General features: G+C 38.3%; 1 protein-coding gene across 8 annotated transcripts in view; it reads left to right on the forward strand.

Moving 5' to 3' along the window:
* GULP1 (GULP PTB domain containing engulfment adaptor 1) overlaps positions 1-15,581 on the forward strand; it is a 143,681-nt gene that overhangs the window by 13,345 nt on the left and 114,755 nt on the right. For 5 of the 8 annotated variants that reach the window (XM_019007533.2, XM_015635107.2, XM_019007535.2 and 2 more), the window contains one exon: positions 6,042-6,095. The exons of 1 other annotated variant lie outside the window; for it this stretch is intronic. The gene's annotated coding sequence lies outside the window, so the exon portion shown is untranslated. Of the gene's footprint in view, positions 1-6,041; positions 6,096-15,055; positions 15,158-15,581 lie in introns of all 8 variants that reach the window. 2 more of the 8 variants (XM_015635109.2, XM_015635108.3) reach the window with 1 other exon arrangement.

Raw genomic sequence — 15,581 nt, forward strand, 5'->3', positions numbered from 1 at the left:
GCAAGGATTAGAAGTCTGAAAGAGCATATCCACATTTGTTCTTTGTGCCTGATCCCCATTGGGAATTGCTCAGAAGAAAACAAGGGATAGGTCTGACTCAAACCCTGAGGATGCAATTTCCATCTCTGTGCTGTTTCACAAATACTTTACCTCTGACCACGTTGTGATTCTCCACATACTCGGATTTCCATTTATGATTTAAATGATAGGTGATAAAGATGTACCAAGACATCCTGGCCTTAAATATGATCTGGTGTTCTCCTCTGGATGAAAAGATGAGTCCTGTTCAAAATTATTTTCCTTTCATCTGCTGCATTGCAGTGATGTCATGGATGGGACATTTTTAGCCTCTTGTGATTTTTTTTGATACTTAATATGTTTTACAAAGGAGGCTTTTCCTATTATTGTTCTCTTCTGTGATGAGAAACACAAATGTCCTGAAGAAAGCACTATGTATCATTTTAGCTGAAATACACTGCTGATCTAAAGACCAAGTAGGACTCTTGGATGTGATGATATCTCAAGTTTCAGCAAGTCTTTTTGGAGATTTATGGTAACTATTAGGGCCAATATGCTTAAAATATGTTTTTCTCCATTTTTCAAGTAGAAAGAGGAAACAACCATCCAACAAAAAAAACCAAAACAATCTATCACTACTGTCATAGCAATAATCATAGTTTTGGGGGAGGTTTTTAGTTGGTTGTTTGATGTCCTGGACTTTGAAATAATAGTGTCATCAATGTTCTCCTTCTCCACCCTTAAAATGTACACTGAATGTGGTGATATCTGTGAAAGGATGGGCTTGTACAGAGCACTGGAATGAAAATGAAAAGAATATGGTGGAAGATTTCCTTGTGGTGAAACAAGGATTTAAAGACAGCTCCTGGCTCAAACTGCACAAGTGAACAAATTAGATGTTTTCATGATGCAAACTGGAACATTTATGGCAGAGAAGTAAAGGGTTTTGCTTTAAGCTTCGCCCATCTACATCTGTTTAGTCCATTGGTTATATTGTTGACACTGCTTGAATTTATATTTATTGCTTGAAAACAGAAAATATTCTTAAGTCTCTCTGCATATTATAGCCTACGTGAGCACACAATTTAGTGTTTGGGCTCTAGCTAACTTTTATCGGTGTGCCTAGCTGAATTATGTATTACAGTCAAAAATTTATGCAAAATGTCTATTCTTACTTACATTTCAGTATTTCTACTTGATATTGTCTGAATATTTAATCACCTAGATCCCAGTTACTTAAAAAAAATATTTGTTAGTTATAATAAATAGTCTGTTTTACTTGTTATATTTTTAAGCTTCAGTAAAAAACATTCAGTCCCCAAAAAGCAGCCTTGGTTTTTATAGATACAGAATTTGCAGTCCTATTCTATATAATCCAGGTGTAACAGAAATATAATTCCATGCAACCTAGCAAGTATGTCACTATGTCCAGTCACAATCACAGACTGACAGGTCATGAGGTGGTTGTGATTCATTTAAGGAGCTGCCTTCATTAAGATAAATCTGAGCAGTTGGTAGTTTTGTAAATGTGGATAGCTGTGCATGGGGTGTGTCTAATGAAGATTTTGGTTTGTGAAGTAGGAAAGCCAATGTAATTTTGTTTTTTTTTTATTGTTTCTTGAATTAGTTGTTGGCAAATATATAGTTACACTCTGTAAAAGTCTTCTGATGAAATTAGTATCTGTAACTCCCTGTAAGATTTTTCAATAGTGCATGCAGTGCTTCTTTTTATGTGCTTATGTCTGGTTCTGTTTGTTGAACTCTGACAGTGCAGCAGTATTATATGGTTACCAACATACTCCTTTACTTCAACAGGAGTAAAGAAATGGGGAAAAATAAAAATGGCATACAGGAACAATTTTTGTGAATCTATGAAGAGTCTTCTAAATGAAGAAAAAATGTGCAGTCCCATACTTGAGCTTATGAACTTGCACACTAGAGTGCAGACAGAACTGAACACATCAGCTTCTGGTTTAAGCAAAGAAGGAACAGCTCCATTCCAGAAATGCTGTATGTTTACCTCCAGAGTCATGTCAGCATGCTTCAGTCTTGAGGCAATTCAGGAGTGCAAGGGTGTTTGAGACATGGCTGTAAACAGTGTGAGGTTTCAGAGGTCATGTGTGTTTCATGGCATCAGTCCCAAATGGGGTGTTGAAAGACAACCCATGGAAATATCCAGTTTCCATGCTGTGCCCATACATTGCTGCCTCTCTGCTCATTCCATGTGTATTTCTGGGCAGTATGTGGTCATCTGTACATCGGTTGTTAGTACATGAGCGTGGTCAAAATCTTTTTGTAGCTTCTTGACAGTGTTATTGCTAGAGTTTTATTAGATTTTCTAGCACTTGTGTCATAGCATATTTGTTGTGTTGTAAGATATCTGGAGTAACTTAGTCATAAGTTATTTGGAGAAGCATGTTGAGAGAGACCTTTAGGTTAATTTTCATATCAACTAGGTTGTAATTTTAATGAGGAAAAAGGGTTATGTCTGTATGTTTGGCTGAGGAAAGCTGTGGCTTGATGTAAAACTTCTGTCTGCGTTGCCTGGTTTGCTTTGGGCTGCCCCTGTTTGAGGAGAATCATAAAGATTTGCTGTGGCTTCTCTGTGGGGTGGTATCTTTTTCCAAGGTCTGTGTACATGTGCAGGTCAGTGTGCTCCCAGATATAAACACAAAGGGTTTATCTTGCATATGATAGAAAGACAGAACTTCTTCCTTGAAAACTTATTTCCTGCTTCAGACCCTGAAATGAAACTTAACCAGTCAAATATCATTCTGGGGAATGTGATTCCCAACCCCACCCTGTTTTTCCTAATTGATAGTGGTCAAGGTGCTGTAGGAAGCTTTTTGCTGATATTAGGAATACCTGCTTCTAGCTCTTGGCTGTGATTTGAGCAAGTGCTGACTCTCATACCTGAAATCAAGGGCAGCCTGCTTTGATCATAAAATACTCCACATTTTATAGCTCTTTAGGAGAAAACACCTGAGGACTTGCACAAGTTTCCTTAGCAGGTTGTTTCTGTAGTTTCTGCCAGGTTTTATTTCACCTGCAGCAAATCAATTTGAGTATAGCTGAGTTTACACCTCTCACTAGAAGAGCCAGCAAAATGCTTGCTGATCATTTCAGATTTGGACCCCCAATTCTGTTGTATTAAGTAGCCACACTGACTAAATCTAAAATAAGGACAACATGATTTTTGAGGTACACCTAAGTTTGTGGACCATAAAGTGCTCTGGTGAGACCTGCCTAAGAGCTGTCTCTTGTGTGTCCTCTGGCTTCAGGCTGCACCTTGAGGAGTTTTTGGCAAATAATGCACCAGGCTTTTCTGAGGACTGTCAGAGAAGATGTTCATTTGGTGAAGTGCATCTGTTTCGTGTACTAAACAAGGCAAAAGGCCACAGAAAAGGTGTCATTGCACAATCACATACTGTCATTATTTACACATGTAAAGGAATCCCAATTATGATCATATAGGCAACATTTTGCTGTTTTACAACAGAGGACTTAGTTCTTCAGAAAATCAAATTACTTTTCTTCTCCTGGACTGTGCTGGTGGCCAGGCTTGCCTTTTTGTGACAGGAATGTTCAACTGAAGCACCCACTTCCTGCTATGTCCTCTGTTCCTTTAGGAAAATGCAAATTCACCATATTATGGTGGAATTCCTTCTTTCTTCCTGTTGAGCAATCCCTGAAGATTTATCTCATATTTGATTAACAGCAGGGCTTCTGCCAAAGGAAATATTGGTAAATTCAGGGTTTGTAAGAACTTTAAAGAAGCTGATCATGCTTGGAATACTTCATGTGTTCTTGTTCATTATTTAGATTGTTATTGTTAATATAGTTGAAGGAGTTTACAGTCACAGGTACAATTCCCATTGGAAATCTGGGGTTATTACCCTTACGGGGCTTTGACAACACATACTTTTGCAGAATCATTGTTTTTGGATCATCTGTTTCTTGTTCAGAGTCCATGACTAATTAGCTCATAAAAAAGTCATTGAGCTAATATCTTATAGAGAAACCTGTGATGTCAGATTTGATCCCCTAATTGCTCTCATAATTGGCATTTATTAGAGCTCTTTCACAAGTCAGGGCAACAGACCTCATTTGTTTTATGTAGAATGTTGTAAAAACAATTGAACTGGCAGCTGATTACAATTTTCTATTCAGTAAGCAATTTTGGAAGACTGTGGGCTAGACAGTTGTCTGATTTGCCCAGGTTAAATGTAAAGAGAGATGAATTTTCAGCATACGGCTCTGTGTTAGCAATTACATGCATTAGTGGTTTAGCTGGTGTATTGTGTCTGCTTTATAAATGTTTATATTGCAGCCTTGTGCTAATAGATATTGATGACAGGCAGTGTTGTGGAGGCCCAGTGTACAGCAGTGATCATTACTTATGGCACAGTAATGATCCATCCACATGTGTTTGGTAGCATATCCAGTTCTAACCCCTGCTCGTGGGCACCAGCTATTCTGCTGGTCCTTTATAATTTAACACAAGGTCCTTGTCAACTGTGATGTAAATGTTTCATGTTTTATATTGAGCATATTCAAGTTTTAGAACTCTTTAAGCATAAGTGAGTCTGGAAATAAAATTATGCTGATGCTTACATAAAGCTTGTCTTATTAATTCTGAAATGATTTGGAATGTTTTCTGATTGCCTAACTGTGTATAAAGGCAATATGCAATCTCTTTGTCTCTTCTGAAACTACAGAGAGCTCTGTGGTGAAAGGAAACTTCAAAATGTCACACGCTTGTCAAGGAGAAATAATTCATTGACCCTTGGTCATAAAAATTGGTGGAAAAATTGTACAGTTCTGACCAGTCTCTGGATCTCATGTCTCAAAAGTGATAAGTTTGAATTAAGCTATGATGGGTATTTTGACACCAAAATATTTAACTTTTGCCATATGGCTTCTCTCAAATTCTGTATTTCTTTTTCAGTTGCACATCAGATCTGAACAGCGTGGGGTTTGTGGAATGATCTCTGCAAGCTGCAGACAAAAAAAAAAGAGCTTTTTTTCAAGTATTTGTCAGAGACAGTCTTCTGTCTGGAATTGTTTGCATTACATTTTTGTAATTGTCTAATATCAATGAAAAGAATAAATGAAGTATTTCTGGTGGCATTCATCCTGAAGCCAAAGCATGATTAGCAAGTAATTAACTGTCACTGTTATGCCTTTGCATGACTTCATTGGCTGGATCCCAGAAATACTGATTTTTCCTAGTGGTGAAAAAGATCAAGGGTTTCTCTTGGATGTTGAGTTCAGGTGGCAGAGTACAAATTCCTGTGACAAGGGTGAAAAATGACCTGTGGACTTTATCCCAGGTGCATAAGCCTGTAGGGCAAGGACTGCTGAGCTTTTCTGTGCCCACAGCACTGAGATGAACACATCACTTTTTGCACTGGAAAGCTTTTAGTTTCTCTGGGGATGTTGCTACATTTTTTTAAACATGGACCTCTTCCAGACACTGAAAATTGTCTTTTCTCTTTTTATTTCTCCACATTTGCTAACTTCAGAGGAAATGCATCTGCTTATGAAAAGTTATATTTTAATCTTTAATATTTGGGGAAAAGTGCAGTTGATGAGATTATTAAAAAAGGCACAAAGATTAAGCTTTGTGCCTTTTTTATACAGAAAGCCTCTGTACTAGACATGGTAAAATTACCCAAATGCACTTAAGTGATTTGTCATAAGATCTTATAGGAGCTTTGGAAATTGTTGGGACAGTTGTAGTGGATATATATCCCAGAGAACACGTCCCCTAAATTTTTACATGTGTTCAACACTTGAGAGTTGATTAGTCCTTGGCACTGTCAAATTTTTCCTCGTGTGTTTAAAAAGGTTCATCTGTATCTCAAATCATCACTTGGTTCATGTCTGAAAAATCACTAGGCCAGGTAAACTTGATGTCCAAAGTATTAGCAATATATGCAAGTATGGATTGAAGATATAAAATCATTTTATGAGTACTAAGAGTTTGATCTAATGATTGTGATTTCTGAATTTTCTGACAGATTCCTTCGAGGTGAGATGCAAGACACGTGGAGAGGAGGGAACCACTAGATCAGGTTCAGTAATAACCTTTTTTGGTTTGATCACATAAATGTGCTTACTAACACAAACAGCAAATCCTTTATATTGGTGATCTGATATAAATAGAGTCAATTTCTATTTATTGTTGGAACAGAAATATCACAGATTTTAGTGTGCTGTTTACGCAGGGGAAAATCTGTAAACACCTATGGTCCTTTTGCCATCTGAATGTTGTCACTGCAGGGCACATGAAACCATATTAATTGTGGAATAGTGGAAGCTAACACTAGATGAATGTGGTTAAAATCTTTCTATCTAGCACGTATCTTCAGACCTATGTAAACTTTTATTACTAATTCATGGTTCCTTGATGTGCCTTTTCTTGACCATTATTTATCTCACTTCCACAGGCTGATTATTTTATCTGTTGCTTTACTTTTATTTCAATGCTCAGCTGGGTTAGACCACAGAACGTGCAGATGTAGTTGTCAGTGCTTTAGGTGACGTGTCTTCATCTAGGTTGTCATCATTGCTTTGAGAGAACACCAATCTGCTTTTTCACTGGGTCACTTTATTGGGGAAGTGTAGTCATTTAAAAATTGCACTCGTGACCTTCTGTTGAATTTGTTCCGTTCATTTAATTTACATTTAAGTTGTTGCATTCTGGTACTAGGAGCCAGTATCACTGACCAGGTCAGATGGATTTGGAAATTAGTAGGACTCTGGGGTTAAGATTTGCTGTAGGATTTGGCTTACTGGTGTAAATTGCAGGCTGTGTTCTGGCGAGTTGGAAAGGGGTAATCCCTTTTAGAACTTGACAAACAAGTTTGTGTTGAAGATACACAAGAAGCTAGGTAGGGATTTGTTCCTGAAGTCATAGCAAGACTTGCCATAAAACTGTGATATTTTTATTACCTGACTTCCTTACAAACATTTTTATTTATTTTCTCTCAAGAGGAAGCAGAATTATAATATGTATGGTTTATGTTAAAAGCATATAATTGCATTTTTGATCCAGGGCATGGGATTAAATAAAGGAGTGTGGGGTGAGAGGATGAGGTACTCACATACCCTGTCATGGGCAGTATTAAACAGCATGGGCTTTCAGAGTGGGGAGTTATACTGTGTAACAAGTGATGATGTTCTGGCATCTGTAAAGCATCATAGCTGATGCTGAAGTTTCTTGATTAAAATATTTCTGAAATAAATCAGAAATAGCTAGATGGTCTGATATTCTGCCACAAACTGTGAGCTTTGGCCTCTTAGCTTAATGAATGTCCTATGGAAACAGGTTGCTGGGTTTTTGCAAGTCGTTTTGGATTTATTTGGGATTTTAGTGGGTTGGGTTTTTTTTCCTTTTTTTGGGGCTTACTTTTAGCATAGATAAATCTTTTAAATAAAGAGGTGATGTTTCAAGGAAGAATTTGGTGTGTCTTCAGCCCTCACCCTGGTGTTCTCGGGCATCAGATTATGTTGGTCTGTGGCATAAATTGGGAGACATGAGAAAGAACCCAGAAATATGAGTTCTGCAGAATCAGCAGTATACTGAAAGTCTTCTAAACTTGAGATCAGGCTCCTAAAGATACATTTCAGCTGTGATTGTTGGAGACAGAGAAATATAAATGGGCTCTTTCTGCTGGTGCTTGTCACATGGGACAGTCACTCTTTGTGTAAGAGTCTGTGTAAGCTTCACTTACTTGCCTTTTTTTCTGGCTTTTGCCTTTCTGCCTAGGAATAAAGCCTCAAATTTTAGTACTTGCACTGTGAAAATTGTTAGATACATTTAGTTACAGTGAGCACTCTTCCAGGGTCTTATTTATTGGGACAGAAGGAATAGAAAGCTATTGTTTATATCTATATTCCCTGATTACTCTTATTAGCATGCCAAATATCTAATGAAAAAGTGCTTTGTGAATTGTTGGTTTATTTATTTATTTCTTGAACAAAGCCTGGTGTGCTGATGTGATCTTATGGTTCCATAGGGGTAGGCTAATGTACTGTTTGTGGCATTAATCTGGAGCTCTGTCTTGGCATCTTTAACCTCACCTGTGGGATTAATGCAAGACTTTGTTGTCTTCCCCACTACCTGTCTTTACTGTTAATTTACACAGTAATACTGGATGCTTATTAGGTTGAAATTGAAAAGGGAAAAAATCTGTTACTTAAGTTTATAAAAAGGCAAGCTCTGTGATTTTTATTTTTTCCTTTTACAAAGTGGTGCTTGCACTTATCTAAGGTGAGAGAAAAAACAGTGGAGCCTATATTCCCATATAAGAAGGAAATTTCCAGTCCCTTCTACAGATCCAGATGTCCTCACCGTAAGAGAAGCCTTTACTGTAACAGATGTAGTTTTGCATGAGTTATGTTCATCCTTTGGGATGTCTACATGTACTAAAGCATCTTTAAGGACAACCTCTGAGTAGCTTAAAGAATGCCAGCTCCTGATGATTTTTGAATTGTTTGGAGTAAGCAGTATTTCTTGGCAAAGGGAGGATGAGTATTGATAAACCTCTGTTTATATGGATGTCCTTCCTTTAGATTTAGGGGCAATTTAATTTCATTTTTACAAAGGAAAACCAATTTAGTTTCGTTTTTACAAAGGAAAACCACAAATTACTAACAGTGTACTGAAGCCATTAGCTAACAGCCTCAATTAGCATAACAAACAAAATGCAGAATAAATGCAGAAAGAGCAGGACTGACTTAGCCTTGAATTTTCTGCTGTATCCATATTACTGTGCTACAAGGTTTCAGTCAGTAGACCTAACAGACAACTAGAGACTCAAAATGTTAGAGTAAATTTCATTTAATCTCTTTTGGGGGAAAAAAAGCCACCAACTTTTAGAACTGAGATAGTAATTAGGCTGAAACAGCATAGATTAGCCCCACTTAATGTGAAATTTAATTATTTGAAAACAATTAAATTAACATAGAGTCTGGTCAACTTGGGGAAGGGTTTGAATATAGGAATTTTTGTCAAAAATGTTAATGCAGTCTCTCTGTACAAACTTCTTAATTTAACACAACTTTATTCTTGCAGTTTGTCATCAATTCAAAGACAGCTAGTTTTCTCTAAATGAAATAGCTCCTCCGATAGGGAAAAAAAAATGTCAAAACTGGCTGGATTGAACTTTGGTTCCTAGTTAGCAACAACCAGGCAGATAAGACAACATCCCCTCCTTTATTACATTTGAGATTTGCTTCCCCTCAGCTTGTTTACTTCCTCTTTACTACCTGGAATTGCCAATAACTGCAGCACAGATACCAAGGAAGCAGTTTGTCTGGGATTAAGAAGGAGATTGAGTAATTTTCCTCACTCTGATTTGAGTCAAGATTCACAAGATGCACAGGGACATCCCCAGCTGTGGGGAGGGGAAAGCTCTTTGTGGTGTTCCAATCAATGTTGCACCATGGCTAAAGGAGGAAAACACAAGGCCACTGCTGGTGGAGCCACACAGGTGTCAGGAAGGCACTGGGCAAGGGAAGGTCCACTTTGTGTGGGAGCTGATGAACTTCTCATTGTAAGAAAGGATAGGAATTAAGGAATCCAGGATGTTGCGATCTGGTGCTACCATCCTTTGTGCAGTGGAAAAGAGGACATTGTTGGTCACAAAGTGGCCCTAGTTGTAGACAAGGTGAAGGTTTGGGGTCAAATCTGGGGGCTCTTGTGTGAAAGGGACAGTCCAGTGCTGCTTGTTTGCCCTGGCTGCAGCTTTTTGGTGCTGATTGTGCCTGCTGCTTGGAGAAAAGTGGCTCTCAGAACAGCTGCACAGGAGTTCTTCAGTGCCTTGAGCCCCTCCTGCAAGTGCAAGCCCAGCCTTGGTAGTGGCAGCTGCTGCAGCTGGTTTAGGGCTGGTGGAGCTTGGGGTGTTCCCTCTCATTTATCAGTGAGCAGGGGAGGCTGATGGGCCATGCTAGGATGTATACCAGCTGATTTCTTGTCCAATGCCTGACTTTCAGGTAAGATATTTGGTGCTTAAAACACCTTGCTTAGGGTATTAGGAGGGATTAAGTGCCATCTCTTCCTTCCTCAAAAAACCCAAACCCACAGCGCTGCTTTAGTTGCTTTTTGCCATTTGACTGTGAAGTAGACGACATCACATTTTTAGTGGCAGCTTTAGGTTTCAAAGCGTGTTTTGTCAGGGTCTTGAGAATCCTTTGAACTTGGGACCTCTCTGTTTTCTGCTGCCACAGTAGGTTTAAATGTGGCAGGAAAGAGTAGTAACATTTTAAGTTGGAAATGTCTTTGGAATGTGGTTTGTGCATGTATTTTTCAGCAGAGGAACAGATGTTCAGATTTGTGTTTCCAGTGATAGACCATTTTGAAAGATTGTTCAGTTTATGGGTAATATTTTCAAGTTTCTCTTGCTGGATTTTCACTAAACAGGTTAATGGTGTGTATTACTCAGATTGCAGTGAAACAGCAAAGAGACCCAAAGAGATCTCGTCATCCTTATTTTATTGTGAAAGTGTTTCCGTGCTGGTGGCTACAAGAAGGAAGTTGGAATTTAAAGGGAAGGAGAGAAGAACTAAGCCCAGCTGTCTGTGCCTTTCCTCAGTAGGTGACTGCACTCTTTTGTACACAGACCATGAACAGAGAGGTGATGACTGTAATCTTCCTCCTTAGCCTCTTACATGTCCAGTTAGGAAAAGCAAAGGCTATTCTGAAAGTCCAATTTTCTGGCCTGGATTTGAATAGGCTGACAGTCCTGACCTCTTTCTTGTTCTCCCTTTTTCTTGGAGGGGTAGGAACTAGAACCCTTGGGGTGCATCTATGTTTTAATGCCTGTTGACTGGGGTGCAAAAACCTGCTGTGTTGGTGGTTTTGTAGCTCTGCAGTGAACTGTGCTCACAGGACACTGGGTGAAAGCTTAACCTGGCACACACCTTTGCAGAGTCTTTTGAGAATAATGGGCAGGCAAAGGCCACCTTTGGAGGCATCTGGGGTTTGTTTTGTATTGCAGATAAATCTGTTCTGCAATGTATTCATTGTACTGTGAATGAAGGAGAGGATGTTTTGACTTGAAAGGGAATCTTGTTTATAATTCTTGAGTATAAACAAACTGTGGGGAGGACGCCTTACTGGAAACCTTCCTGGACCATCTTCTGGTTCAATAAGTGATGACTCTTATGGTGTTTTGCATCAGTGACAATGTGTGTGTACATGTATTTTTAGAAGGGCCTCGAAAGGGCCCCTTGTTGCATGTGGGTTTGTTTATGGCTCTGTTATGCAAACCACGAGATATTCTCAGCTCCACCCCCCTCTCCAGTCTAAATTCCCAGCCTGCCTCTATGTGCCCCTGCAAGCTGCTGGCTGGTGCAGGGAGCGGGGCTGCTAAATGATAGAGCTGTCTTTCCGCCTCAGTTTCCTCATAAATGGCATCAAACGCTAATTGCTTTTCATTCCACACTTCAGCAAGAACAGAGTGATAGAGAGCTAGGGTTTGCTTTTCCCCAGGGTGCTGTGGGTGTGACTGACGGAACAGAGCCAGAAGAATTTGGCAAAGTAGCCGACTATAAAGGGAATAATCTCTTTTTTCTGATGATGGATTGCACTTAGAAAGCAGCTGAGCCTAAAAGCCATTTCTTATGTTAAGGCTCTGCAATGTGCAGGTCAGCCATTGAGCAAAAGCAAGCCTTCAAAATGAGAGATAATAGCTTGGCAGGTTATGCCTGACAAGCAGCAAGTGATTTGCTTTTAGTTCTCTAGTGGGTGGAGTTTAGTAATTTTTTCATTGTTGTCATATTTAGTAATTCTAATATTTTTCTAATATTATATTATCATCTCTTTCTAAGTTCAGAAATATCTTAAAACACAGTTAATAATTAAATACATTTTCATACTCAAATATAGTACATTTCTCTAATATCTAAAAAAATATCTCTATTTAGCTGCTGCACATGCAGTTAAGAATATAGGGGAAAAAATTACATTTCAGCTGAGCAGTTGTTAAAACATTGCCCTTTCACTTTTCTGCGGAGCAAATTGACAGCTACCTGGGACAGAGAATCATGTGTTGCTCCCAAAGAAATGGTCAGGGAGTTGTGAAGGTGAGATTTGAGAGGACAATCCATAGTGGAGTGAAAGTATATTCATATAGGATAACAGTTGGAAAAGACACATGTCTAATTTGGCATGCAACATTCATAGTTCTTGGAGAGCTTATGTTGTCATATTTACTGCTGATTTGGTAAAAGAAGAATGCTGTCTGGAGTACTGCTGGAGGAAAGGCTTCCTGGGAAATATCCAAATACTGAATTTACCCCTGCAAATTTCAGAGCTGTTTCTCAAAGAGATCTGAACTTTGAACAGCTGCTTTTGTCTGATGCTGGAGTTTGAGAAGATGAATGACAGACTTTTTATATGGAGTGTCTAATAATGATAAAGTATCTACATGTGCAACAAAGTCCTAAACCATTGTAAAATGTGGATTTTTCTCCTAGGAGATAGGCCTGTGAGACTCAGTCACTAGCACTGGTTATGTGTTGCTCTGTGAATACAGCAGTTCTAATCTTTGAACTGCTTGTTAAGTGCTGTATTTATTTCTGTTTAAAGGGTTAGGTTTTGATAACTTCTCTCTACAACCAAATAGTGCATTATTCAAAACATAGACTTTACAAATAGGTTTTGTGAGATTGTATTCACTAAGCAGCAGCATCTTGACAATAAGTACTTTTAGCATGTCTGAAACTCCTTGTGTTTACCAATTATCGTCTCTGATTCTTGAATTGATTTGTTAATCACAAAGCTGTAGTTCTGTTTTACAGGAATCTATTGACACAGTAATTATAAATCTAAAGTTTTTATCTTTACTGTAATAAAAGTTTTATTATCCAGTATTTGAAAACATATTTTTCACAACATAGATTTTCATATCTTGATAGAAATGTGCACTCTGTGCAGTTTTCCTAAGAATGTTTTCAGCTTAGCAGTGGCTTAATAAAGTATTCAGGTGAAGTACAAGACCTCATTTAGACTTCCAGACCAGCCAGGAAGGTGAATTGTATTCTTGTAGAATGAACTTCCCTTACAGTTTGAATTCAAAGAAACTGAATATGGTTCTTAACTTGTTGTCCATTAGTTCAGTACAGGTTGGGAATCGGCCTCAAATTCCTTGTTCTACTTTATAAAGTACTTGAATTTAGTAGTTAAATACTTCTATGGTCCTAGGAAGAAGGGGTTTTTCAGATCTTATTCTGAATTTGCAGATGCATTCCTGCTTCTTTTCGTGCTCTGTGTCTTAATGTTATGAGAGTAGCTAAAACCTGGTTGCAAGGTAATTGTATCCTGTTGTAATTGTGGCCTGATAAAAGCCTGTGTAAAACCAGGCTGTTTGCATCCAGAAGGGGTTTTTCCCTTCTCAAATAGTTGTGATCAGCAGACTTTGGAGAGCAGTGGTTTGCACCACTCAACCTCCAAGGGCCTGTTTAACACAATGCCAGTGTAAAGTGTTGCCTGTACAGTTTGTCAGGACATCCAGTTAATGATGGAATACTCTGGTGTGATTTAATTGAAAGAATGCTAAAACCGTGTACTCCTAATTGGGAACTGGCAACCTTATTTACTGGGGCCTTGGTTGTTGTTCACATTAGAAATAGGTTGAACAGAAGGACACATTATAAATTTTAAAGTAACTAAATAAGCAATCTTTTTGGGGAGATCAGAAGGATAATGTGGGTATGAAATGCATTTTGTGGTAGATCTGGCGTGCCTGTGGTGGGAGGTTATCAACTCTAAACTTTTGATTTATGGAAAATAAATTGTGGAATAAACAAATCGATTGTTTGCAATATGGATGTCAGATCCCTCAGGCTGTAGAAATAATGAATATATGAGTGTTTTATATGCAAAATATTGTGTTCTCTCTTAAAATTTAAAACATAGAAATCTAAAATGTTCAGGATGATGTATTAGCTGAAATTTATCCATCCAGTTTAGGGTGACTTCTGGCAAAATCTTGCTTCTTTCTTTCCTTGTGTGGAAGACATAGTCATACTATTAAATTGTAAATGAGAGCTAGAGCAACAGATGGATGATGGGACACATAATTTCTGCTTGATTTAAGTTTACAAGACACTTTAGAATTTCTCTCCAATTTTTGAAGAGGTAGCAAACCCAATGCATGGAGAGAGGAATATGGAATGTCCCCACTGCATTTTCATAACTATACCTTTTGGTAGATTGATGCTCTAGACTTTGACTGACTTTGTGCTAATATTGTGATAATTTTTTTAATCAAGCAGTTAACACAATATTTTATTACCCAATGAAGCAATGGAATGGCATAGGGCATGCAGTTTGCTAGTGCACATAGCATTGCCATACCACTTGTTTAGTGTGCTTTGCTTTACCAATACTTCCTCCTTTTTACAAATTCAGGGAATGCTGGCTACTAATATCTACCAAATAGTGACTTAGGCAAAAATTAGCTAAGGATTATGAAAATAACTCTTTCATTTTGCCTTTGTTTGTACCTGATGCTTTCTGCAGATGTTTCTGTTGTTTTAGATATTAAATCTGACTCAAGTAAGAAGCATGAATATTGTTTGGAAATACTTCTTAGTCATCTTCTGTGGTGTCTCGGTATGGCTGGCATTTTTCCTGGATGTGACTGTGTGTCTGCATTCAGAATGTGACAGCCCCAAGCTGGGTTTTTTTCATGGTAAAGTGCCAATTTTTTTAACCAGTCTTCACTGTGAATCTTCCTGGATGGTTGTAAGGAAAGAATAGGATGGCTTTTTACAAATTTCTTTTTTGAGACTTTAAAAAGTTGCCTTGCTAACAGAGAGTGGGAGATTGGTTGTCCCTTGCCTCTCGTGGAAGAGGGACACTTTTCCTGCTGTACAATAAGAAGCGTGGTAAACACATACTGACATGCAACATAAAAGGGCAATATAGTGCTTTATCCAGACTTTTTCTGAACAGGAATGTCCCATTATTTCTACTTCTATGGAAAAAAAAGTTAATCTCTGACAGGGTTCCAATCTATCCCAGGTAGAAAAGTTGCAGACTTGGGCAAGGCAAGGGAACAGGAGACTGCTGCTGCACAGCATGGATCCTGATCACCCACACACAGTGATGCCTGGAACAATTTTGGTAAGGATGGCATTAAAAAAGGTGGCTTGTTTTGTTTTCCTTCCAAGTGTATAAGGAAGACTCAGGAGAAGCTGAAAGAATATTCATCTTCCAAATAACCCTGCTAACTTGGTATGTATTTTGTATTGCTGATGTGTTTTCTGGGGGTTGGCCACACCTGGAGGAGACAGCGCTTAGTGCTTTATTTCTGCTCCTTATCATACATCTCTCCTCATGTAGTAGTAGGAATGATAGCAGGAACATGAATGAATCTGTTTATTTTACTGATCTTCTCTTATCAGAGTAATTGCTAAATAAGTGTTGATGTAACTGCAGTAGTTAAGGGCACTTAAATTTGATATCTGAGTCTCCCAAACTTCTTGTCTTCCCTTTCACAGCTGATGGAGATAATCAAACTTACAGAAATAAAGGACGAGCTTTTTCT

The sequence above is a fragment of the Parus major genome, chromosome 7, assembly GCF_001522545.3.
Source record: "Parus major isolate Abel chromosome 7, Parus_major1.1, whole genome shotgun sequence".
Taxonomy (NCBI): Eukaryota; Metazoa; Chordata; class Aves; order Passeriformes; family Paridae; genus Parus; species Parus major.